Source organism: Amblyomma maculatum, chromosome 2 (genome assembly GCF_055883805.1).
Source record: "Amblyomma maculatum isolate TAMU_Amacu chromosome 2, ASM5588380v1, whole genome shotgun sequence".
In the NCBI taxonomy this organism is placed as follows: Eukaryota; Metazoa; Arthropoda; class Arachnida; order Ixodida; family Ixodidae; genus Amblyomma; species Amblyomma maculatum.
In genome coordinates this window covers 76,026,364-76,038,039 of record NC_139345.1, presented here as the reverse complement: position 1 = coordinate 76,038,039, position 11,676 = coordinate 76,026,364, and positions in this window count along the sequence as shown.

Here is an 11,676-nt window from a genome sequence, read left to right as displayed (position 1 = left end):
TAATTTATTTTGTCAGGGCTAAATGCAGTCCATTTTTCTGCCCACTGTACTCTAGGAGGTTCTTGAACTGCAACCGAATATTGTACGGGTCGTTAGTCCAGCTATCTGTTGGAAGTCTGTTCTGGAGCTGTTCTTTAAAAACGAGTCTGTAAGGAACTAGAAACAGAAAAGAAAAGAATCTCATTTATGTCGGCCTGTTTGGTAGTACCTCTCTGTGTATCAAGGGTGTCAGAAAAAGAACTGCAAAAGCGAAGAGGCTGCCGCAAATTTACGATATTGCTCCAAATTTCTTTTTTCTATCTAATGAAGCTATTTGTAGACGATATGTAACTGTCCCAGAAAGTTTCCTCAGCATTACGACAGATATTTCGATCCTTGACCCTTGCCCTTCCAAAACTGATAAGGTGCTCTTCTGTTGGGTAACAGCTAAAATTTCCCCAGGCTTTGTTTTCTTCATTTTTTGTTTCTCTAGTTACTTGTATATAACAAATTTTTGATATTTTTGAACCACTCCCGAGGACCAAAAATATAGTATCTGCGCAGCGGTAACAATAGAAATTGTGAAGATTTCGTTGAGTTCGTCGACACTATCCGAATAAATATATATTTTTTCCAACCTCGAGACAATGTCCAGTCGGCTAAATGTAGCTTCCAACGGCTAGGTTTGCAGAAGAAGATTGATGGTGAATATGACAAGCTGATTACCACAGGAAAATGATCTTTTCCGCAGTGATTTCCAAGAATATCCCATTTAAATTCTTTGAAATTAAAAAAAAAAAAAAAAAAGAGGTCTATGCAGCTAAACTTTTTTTTTTCTGAGCTAAGAGGATAGTACGCGTGTTTGCCTCTATTCAGCGGGCAGGTGTTGTTGCTCCTCCTCAAACCCCGAAACGCAGAGTGGGAATTAAGGTTTCCAGATACTACACATTAATATGGTAGTTGTTTTAGAATTGCTTCGTAGTCATGAATTGTTACGGTCCGATGTGGCTCTCTACATATAGAGCAAATTTTGAATATTTATTATTAAGAATGGTGACTACAAAAGCAACGAATTTGTTTTTAGGCTTATTGTACTGGGTTGCAAAACCGCTCTGTACTATTATAGCGATACCTTCAGAGAGCCTGTTCTTGGTCTCTGGGGAAGAATTTATATGCTAAATAATATTTTAAGCTGAAGTCCTAAGTTCGTCTCTTGCTGATATATAACAAAAATATACATGGAGTTTGGGACATCTAAGGCATCACTGCAGTTTTCATCTGTACGCTGCAGTTTCACTGATTTAGAAACGCAATTTTTATGGCTTTTGGGGGTGCGAGTAATGTTTTTGTTTATCGGTCCCATGATACAAGGCTTGTATATTTTTGGGCTGTTATACGATGTCGGCGGCCCAGAGCAATCATAGATGGCGAACATTTTCACTTCTGAGATGTTGAAATTTTGCGTGGAGTGCACGTCTGCATTTGAGGTAGGGCTTCCTTTGGGGGAGAGGCCTTCAGTCTCGCCGAATCGAGTATATCTTTGGCCTGCTTTGAAGGTGGTCGGGTATTCTTTGCTACCTGTACTTGTGGCCTCGATAACTCTGCACATTCTCACTGTGCGTGTCCTGGGCAGGTGCCGAAAGCCAGTGCAGTGCATAGCCTTATCGCACCCCACCGGCAGAATTCATTTTTGGAGTCAAAGAAAACGTCTAGGACATTCCCAAACCTAGCAAATTACCAAAAAATCTGGTTCGAAAAATTAAAAAATAACACATGCACTGCATGCGGTGAAGTCTCGGACATCCTTCACATGATATGGAACTGCAAAAAGCAATTAGAGAAATATAAAGCTCGAGCACTCAGCCAAGCGGAGTGGGAGGAGAGCTGGCCCACATGGGTCTCTCTGAACAGCGCAGCCTGCTCACCAGGGCCCGGAAGACAGCCCAGGCCAATGGCATCCTGGACTGAGGAAACCACCCACGCTATTCCGTTAAACAATTAAAGTTTATTATCTCTCTCTCTTTCTCTCCCTCTCTCTCTCTCTCTCTCTCAAGGAAAACGTGTTTCGGCTTTGCGCGAAACGTTGAATGTTACATTTCTCTTTGTCATTAGTATAATCATTTCCTTATTTTTTAATGATGAACAAAGTCTAGCGTAAGTGGAGAGGCCCACGTCAAAGTTCGCGTAGTGTGGCGTAGTGTCTAAACTCTGTGATTGGTGGCCCTGTGAGACGAATTTTACCCATGTTTCATGGCCGCGGCAACTCTGTGACATGTTAAGACATGAACACCGGCGAGGAATATAGATACATGGTCTAGCTTCGATTTTCATAGACAGACTACATAGAGGACTACGTAGTCTACTTACGAGGACTACGTACGAGAGGACGTGTAGATATGAATACGAAGGCAGGACGAGGTGCTTGGTATCTCCTTCAATTCCGTCATGATTTTTATTCTATCCACAGTGATCATGTTCTAGTCAACTAGGCCTTCTAATATTTCTTGTTTGATTAGGTGAGCAATGTGATTTTGGAAAGTAATTTTCAAAATCTATGTTTGTATTTAGAGAACGCTGGAAAGTAACTTAGGCAATGATGTCTGTGCATGCCATGATATTAGGCTTGAAAGCTTACGTTGCTGACATTTTTTTTTTTTTTGTGTGGACTTCAACGAGAACGCCTTCGCTAGATATATTCGTGACAATATAGCCAGAGCCCAATGATTTGAGCGATAGAATTGACGGCTGCAAATGGCGATACCAGTATGGCAAGTTTGTTTGCTCTTTCACTGGGTACCACATGAAATCGAGTATAACCGATATTTCTTTAGTTTTCTATTAAAGCTCTGACATGGCTTCCGTCTGAATTTCTGTAGCGAAAGCTACACTAGGCTTGTATAAGGGAGTTTTGCCGTGCCTGTCCTGTAGGCCACAACAGCGCATAAACCAGCTGCGCCGTTCCACAGGTGTTCCATCGCAGCGCCGCGCTGGTCTCTACCGCTACGCCGACTCGTGACATCAAGTGCCTCGTTACGCAGCCTCACGGCGTATGCGCATACCCTTCGACGGTCCCCTCCACTGTGACCAGCCTTATTCACAACGTTTGACTCCTTATGATGACGTGACTAACTGCGCAGCTGAACATATAAGCCTGAACGCGTGCACTTGCTAGCAATGCATGAGCCATGGAGGAAGAAGCGGAAGGTCAGCGCGCGTAGAGCACGCGCATCTTCGGTGGCATCGAAGAGCTGCGTAGGACGACTCGGAAATCATTTCTTGGTGCTGGAAGATGCTGGAAGAGAGGAAATAACTTCTCGCCAAGCGGCGGCGTCAAGACGCGAAGCGACAGATACGCTGAGCCGTTGCCCAACTACGAGAAGAACGTTCGATGGAGCAGGAAGAACCAGACGCGAAGAAGTGCCGGATTACTGGATACATCATACGGCTGACGGTCAGTGCTTCGTGAACGAAAATGTTCGAGTCTGACTTTGTGGGTAACCAGTCTGGCTTTGTATGCAGCGTGTGCAATAATAGGCTGTGGCATCTCAGAGAGGTGAGTGCATATACATGTGCCAAAATTCCTCCTCAGTCGAATCAGTTTTTTGTCTCTATAAAACCAATCAGTGAATAAACACGTGCTATACATACACACCGACTCGCAACAGTGTTTTTAATTACTTAACCGGCACAGTTAAACATAGACGAGCTCTCTCAGATAAAACTTAACCGTCACAATCAAACCTACACATGCTGCCTCAGATAAACTAAGCTAAACCAGGCCACTTGCAGCTTTCGCTATGTATGTATTAACCTAGCTAAACTAAGCTACTGCTACATTCTTTGCTATATTTTGGGGGAAAATGGGGAGCCATAAAATATATATTATTCCCCCGCAGTGCCAGCCGCTTACCTTGGAGCCTAGCTGGGAGACGGAACAAGAACTTGCAAACAAGCCCTGTCTAGGCTAGCTCTACACCATAAACAAATAGTCGTTCCACACAAGTTAACCCTTGCCATAAAAAGAATAGAGATAACCACCCTAACCAGCGTTTTCCAGCGTCTTCCAACGCGAAACCAGTATGTTTTTCGCACTTGTTTTAACTGGAAACGCTGGCGATTTGCGAGATTGTCTGGAGCTGTGCCGCAGTGACGCCGGGTGCGTTGGTACGATGGGAGAAAATGGTAGCATTACGCTGGTATCCCTCATGGCGCTGGGAGAAGCTCTATTGGTGCGTTGGGGCCGCACAAGTCCCAGTATCACGTTGGAAATAGCCGGAAGTCCGTACACTGGGAGCCGAGACATAGGGAAAATGAAAAATATTGTCGCACTGTTTTTTTTTTTTTGAACTCCTTGCGTGATTTAATAATATCTGAAAGCAGTGCCTTCGTTCTAACGTTTAGACAGCTGAGTCTCTTTTTATAGCGACCACGATCAGCGTAGCGATGGCCCTCACATCACTCATTGATTAAGAACTTGCAATTGAAGATTGAAATAATTGATGTAGGCTGCCATCACAAACTTGAAATGTTTCTTTATGGCACTGGAATTAACAGGTTGTCTACCTGCAAACTATTCACTAATGATTAAATCGCAGACTTCAAACAAGGCCTACGCCTTATCGAGCGTACCCCCGCACTGGCCGAGTAGAAACAGCAGAACGCAACAAAAAATATATGTATAATACGAGCAAAAATACCTACCGAGTGATGGGACATTTCAGAAAAAAAAAAGAAAAAAAAAGAAAAGAAGTATAGTGCTCGTAATGTCTAATATATTACAAGTTGCTGTTTTGTGCTCCTTCTTGTGCTCCGCAGGAATAGGCCGAGCCCTCGGTGATCGCAACACTTCCTGAAATGTTTATATATAAGTAAGGTCAAGTTAGAAGTAAAAAAAAAGTTAGAAGTAAAGTAGTATTCTCGCCGCTCCTAGTGACGGTTGCGAAACTTCGTCACATACGTGCTCTATACTACAGCATGACGAAACAGCTGACACCGTGAAAATTGCCGGAGCTGTGAAACTTGACATGTTAAAATGTTTTCCATGCATAATATAGCGCGCATAGATATGCAGAACATAGTGGAAAGTCTCGAGAGCCGGTAGCAAGCTCCAGTGCTCGAGAAGTTGTAAAAGCTGTAGCGGCAGCCGCCGTCTCTACACTTCGAAACAGAAGTCTGAACCTGAAAAGATGCATAGGCGGACTTAAAACACAAAAGTAATGACAAATTTTTATGGTCTGCTTTGTTGTTTGCCCCATACCTTGAGTCCCTTTGTCTCAGCTTTATCAACAGCACAGTTACTCGTGGTTTCTTCCTGGCTCAGTACGAAATCAAGATTCTGGCCAGTGCTGATGGCGTCGATTCTTTCTTCTGATAAAAAAATTACAAGGGTTCAACGCTGCTGAACCAAATATTGAGCGAAAGCATTAGCTGCGGGTGACCGAGCGTTCTTTTTCTCTTTTTCTTCTTCCTCAGCCCACATATAAAGCCCCGCTTTAACCAACCCATATGAACATGCCTTAGTGACCTATAGGGGTAACGTGAATGCCAGGGTCCTAGCAGGCTGATTCTGTCATAACCGTCCCATCTGAAATGAGAAACTCAAGTTTACAGCTCCTGCCAGCCCGTGTGTCACGTGGGGCGTGACGTCACAGCGTCACGTGGATAAGACGTAACTGCGGCCGGGTCACGCGAAGGCTTGAAAGTGCGAGTAGTATTGCTTTCGCAATAAAAGAGTACAGACGAGGCTTTACATTTGACTAATACGTTTTGCGAATTACCAGCTGCGGCTCTCATCATCATCATCATCATCATCATCAGCCTGATTATACCCACTGCAGGGCGAAGGCCTCTCCCATATCTCTCCACTTAACCCGGTTCTGTGCTAGCTGCATCCACTTGACCCCTGCGAACTTCTTAATCTCATCCGCCCACCTAACTTTCTGCCGCCCCCTGCTACGCTTTCCTTCCCTTGGAATCCAGTTTGTTACCCTCAGCGACCATCGGTTATCCTCTCTTCGCACTACATGTCCTGCCCATGTCCATGTTTCTACGCGGCTCTCAATTTAGACAAATTCAAAAGATTTTAGTTGGATCAGTGGGGTACGAGGCTGAGTCTTTTTGGGCGCATAAGCTGGGATTGTGGCTCTCTACATACATAGGGGCTCTTCTGCAGCAGGTTCGCAACAGTGGAGCACAATGGCATTCAGAAATCTTGGAGATGAAGAAACAACCCCAGACATGGATGGGTCGGGAACTTTCGGTGTTTGCTCGCGTGCAAATCTGATTCTTATTTTCAATGCTTGTCTTCAACGCTACAAGTTTTACATTGTGCGAGAAAGAAGGTGCAGGCGACACACAGAATATTCGCAACTTTCGTATGGTGCTCTTAATGCGAGCTCATGCGTCGTAACTTGTTTTTCTTCTTATAGAGTCTGGCGGAAGCGGCCATATTCACATGTTTGTGCATCAACTTGTTTAGTATTTTATTTCTTTTTCAAATGAGCAAACCGTCCATTTTTAGTAGCTGTGCTTATTAGGCGTCTTGGTGTTCATTTGACGTATCTATTCGCGCCGACTGGGCACTTGAGGGGCCTCTGTTACTTAAGGAGGTTGCGGACGCCTTCAAATTTCAGTGCACAATTTTCTTTAGGTTAACGTATATGGCATATCCGGAAGGCAGATGACCATCGTCCTTACTGCGTCTTTGATTCCCATACCATTGTATAGGGAAAATTATCGGGGTTCCTTGACTCTAGCGTTTCAAAGCACTGCAAGTGGAGTGTATTCAGTCTGTTGCAGAAACGTTCTTTTTAAAATTGCACACATCAACGCTTTTTCAATTTCACACATCTCCTCGATCAACAAAGTCTTTTTTCTGAGAGCAGTGCGCTTTGAGGCGGGGAGTGTATGCTGTCCTGGAAGAGCCGCCTAGTTGGTTAGCGCATCTAGATGCTTGTATGGTGGGTATAGCTTGATGATGGTGGAGAATAGCTCTAGTACGGCGAGTTTGCTATAAATGGCCTATTGATTTGAGGCATGAGCGGTTTTAGTTTCTCTTTCCCGGAAGTTTTCTGATGCAGTAAAGAAAAGGAAACTTCCGGCGTGGTGTAGTAGTTAGTGTGCGAAGCTGGTGGACAAAAAGTGGTAGTTTTTTATCTATCTTTCTTTTAGTTTATAATAAATGTACGTGAGCTACTTTATTGCCTTGTTTTTATTCGACGCTTTCTTGATTTTTTTTTTAAGGCACCGTTGCATGCCTTCGGGTCCAACGGTGTCGCCATCAGGTGAGACGTGGGTGTCGCTCCCGGGCACAACTTGTCCTCCGATTCGCAGATTCAGGACAACGCAGGGGAGGGTGTTTTGGTCATCGCACCATCCAGCTGCCAGGCCGCACAGACGTGGCCGACCACCGGGAGAGCTGACCCAGTCGCTGCCTGTCCTGCCTGAATCGATCCAGGTGCTATCGACGCAGGTACCATCGTCACCACCTGCTATGCAGGAGGCAGACCCCGAGAAACCCTACAAACACTCGGTGAGTGCAGTCCCGTCAACTTCTTTTGAGGAAAGCCAACCAGACAAGACCCCGCTAGTCTTGGTCAAAATGGCCGGACTAGAACTTCCAGCCCTTTTAGACACAGGGTCTACGTGTACGTGAGCTACTTTATTGCTTTGTTTTTATCCGACGCTTTCTTTTTTTTTTTTTTCGGGCGGCCAGCGCCACCGGTAAAAAGCGTGCCAGTATTACGCATGCCAGTACCTGGATGGATGGATGGAATGGATGGAATATAGGAGCGTCTTCTTTGAAACGGGGTGGTAGCAGTTGATATCATGCTCTAGTTCTCTCGTTCTGAAGCGCCACATCGGGCCCATATAAGGTATGGCGTTGGGACGCATGGGTCCCAGCGAAGCTGGTTGTTTCAACAGGGCAAGAAGGGAAGAGATAGATATGTGATCATAAACAAAATAGCAAAGTACAAGACAAGATGGAGGGGTGGATAGGAAAAGGCGACTGCCGACAGGGTCCTCCGGTAGGGTCAGCCGAGAGGCGACTTCTACGTGAAGGAGGGGCCGAAGTGGTGTGCTGCTGATCTGTCGAGAGGCTTTAAAGGCACTAACACTGGGCTTCGGCTCAACCACACGAGTCCGCATTTTCTGAACAAAATCCCTGATATAAGAGATAACCTGTGCGGGGAGGGAAATAGGGGGAGGGGGGTTGTGTAGCAGCCATTGTAGGGGGAGAGCTAAGGTCAAACATTCAGCATTTTGGCTCAAGAAATCTTCTCTTAGGCAGTATGAACTGGAAATTTTAGCTGTTTACTTTATTAACTTGCTCACTGCCTTTTCTACCGGTTACAATTATGCTTGCATTATTTTCATGAATAATATAGTTAGTGCCGAAGCTTGTAGTTATAAAATGCAATTTACATTATATAAAAGAGAATGTATGGCCCAAAGTGATATCTTGCGGTACAGCACGTGAGAGAGGCAATGGGATCAGGAAGTTAAGAATACATAATAACTATTTGGACACGGTGTTTCTTATATCTCTTGGGACGCGCACGTTGATGTTGTAGCACCAAAGCTATCTGAGATAATAGGATTTGTTTACCGTCATTAGTATATACTAAATCATGTAATTAAAATGTAATACGGTATTATCTTCTGGAATTAATTATTGTCATTTAGTCTGTGTGCCCACAACTCAAGAAGACCTTGAAACATTTTTTTTCTAAGAAATAAAAAATACGGTTTTAAGAATTTTTGAGAACGTTCCCGCCTCCTTTCACACCAAGAAACTGTTCATCGAATGCGAAGCATTGCCAGTTGCAAAGCTGTACAATTAACTATTGGATTCGTAGGACACTGAAACAAGATTTAAATATCGAGTCTGTTATATTTAGCCACACTGCAGATTATGCAACAGACCCCATCCACACAACTCAATATAGCGAAACATTATATATGGACAATAAATAATAGAAAATATAGACTGCCAAAGTTATTTAATTAGCTTGATAGTCAGAATATTCACCTGATAATGCAATTAATTTCAACTCAATACATGCTATTATCAGAAATTCCTGCAATAATGAGATATGAAGACAGTATGTTACTTTCTTTGCTTTATTTTTTGAGCTGTGTTGTGTGAACTTCGCGTAAGCTGCTTACTTTTGTTTTCGGGTATTTTGGTCACCTTTACCTCATTCTTTTGTAAATTGCTTATTTTTTGTTTGCCACATTCTTTGTGTTGAACTCTGCTGTGCAGTATGCTCACCTATATTTCCTGTGAATGCATTAATAACGCCTTTTTTTTTTCTTATTGTCGGTTTTTGTTACTGAGCTGTTTTATCACTGTTGCATGCTGTCACTATGTGACCGTAAGGCTTTGTCAAGGTGTCCGTGAGATACCTTTTTCTCGCACTTCCAGTGTCATATACACACTGCACCGTGACATGATGCAAATAAACTTCAATTCGATCTAACCTAAAATGACACTGGCATTCCTTCGTAAGAACTGGTCGGCGAGATGTGTGACGTTACGAGATCTGCCAACTCGGGTAGCTCCTTTGAGGAACCAATCAACACACTTGGATCGCTAGTGAGACACGCTACTTCTAGGCGACACGGGTATGATCATAAGGCCTGGTTAAAGCGGGGCTTTATATCTGTGTAAATGGTTTTTCTCATAATATGACAGGCCACGACTTTATGCTGATAAATATGTGTTGGGTAACAGAGACACAAGAAATGGTTGTCTTTTTGCGCAATAATATTGCTTCCTTCAGTGCGCTACAGTGTGCTACAGTGTGGTCTACGGGAATCATTTCTGCATCATAGTCATTACTCGATCTATCGTATGTTGTAGCACGTGCAAATTTTGGGTATATTATATTCTTATTAAAATTGGTGAGAAGCTGGAGCTCCGCATTTAAAAGCATGACGTGACAGCATTAACGGCTCAGTCTGTCTGTGATCTGTGTTGGAAATCCTCTTTAACACATATGCGCTTTCATATTCGGTTACTAAAACCTATATTTGTGTCCCCATAATCTCGCACATACTGATTAGCATACACTCGTAATTAGGCGACCCATTTATGTGAAAGACCATGCGTCGCAGATGCCTATAAGCCCCGATTCAACCAACCAGTACTGAGGTGCATATGTGGCCTAGGAGTAGCGAGTATTGCTCATCACCAAAGTGCACTGGAAGGCTCAATTTTCATTTCACCCCCTCCAACTTAAAAGAGAAGCACGAGTTGGCAGCTCCTGCCACGTCATGTGGTCTCGTGACGTCACAGAGCCTACACTTAGTAGATGAGTCCGGTAAAGGAGGACTTCCCGCTTCACACAAGTACCGCGGGATAAAAGGAAATAAAACAGGTGGAGGAAATAAATTGTACTAGAGCCAAAAAAAAAATATATAAAAATATGAAGAGTGATAAACTTTAGTTGGCCATCCAACGTCCCCGCAGCGGCGCCTATACGCTTTGATTTTTTTTAGTCTTCTTTTTTCCGTCTTTTCTTCGTTTCTTTATTTTCTTCTCCTTCCTTGCTTTATTCTTCTGTTTTCTGCCGTATAGTGATTTCTGTTTCTCTCTTTTTCCTTTATGCCATAGATTTTTCTTTTGTCTATGTGTGAAGCGCCATAGGGACAGACGTAGAGTGCCCACTGTACTTGGCTTGAGGGGCCCCTATTGTATACAACAGAAGCAGTCATTCGCAGGACTTTTCAAGGAATATATGTGTTCTTTGATTATATAGTTTTACGGTGCCTGTCGCTTAAATTATTTCCGAATTCTGTTTTTGGCAGGTTTGGTCCTAAGAGTTTTAATAATTTGTCTGTGTTTAGTTGTACTGGAGCAGTTATCAAAGTAGTGGTGCAAAACTAGCAGATCAACCAGTACCCAATCGTGTCTCTTTACAACTACCACCTGCCAGAAATATACCCGAGATTTTTGGCCGAAGCCGTACTTTTTTGCGGAACGGGCTCTTTAACGTGAACGCTTTAATAAGGAATTCGTAAGAGGCAGAATGCATGTACCCGCACGAGGGTCTGCAAAGAGAAGCAGAAGACGAGGGTCATTAACGCTGTTGCGTTGGGCTCTCAAAGGAAAAAATTTACAGTCAGCAACAATTACTTAATGCGAACGCGTTAAGGGCCCTATTGTCCAAATAATCTGGCGTTGTCAGCGCTGTGAGCGAGAACTGCAGAGCATGCCTTTGTCATGTGGCAGTGGGCAGGTAAGGCAGCTGGGCTTCCCTTATAACACGGTCAACAACATTACCGAGCTCGTAAACCAGTACTCAAGTCAGGTCATCTCGTGGATAGACACGAAATCTTAAGGTTACCTGGAACGTGAAACCCCTTTGCGCGCAATAACTAGAGTGTAAGAAATTTTCCTCGCTTGTGGGTCAGAGTATTTTTAAGAAATGCGTGCCGCTGAGATGAAAGTTGAAACGCAGTCCTTGCAGAATTTGCAGAGAGCGCTAGGTTGCAATAGGAAGACTGCATGATTTATAGGGAGCGTCAGGCTTTCAAGGACTTCGTTAAAACTTGGGCTAGTTGGTAATTTCTTGTTGGAATAATTTTGTAGCGGTAAAAACACGGACACAAAGAACACGAAACACAAGGGACACCCACAAGGACGGTGCATGTTCCCCGAGGTGATCACTGATGCACCGCTTTGTCTCACTT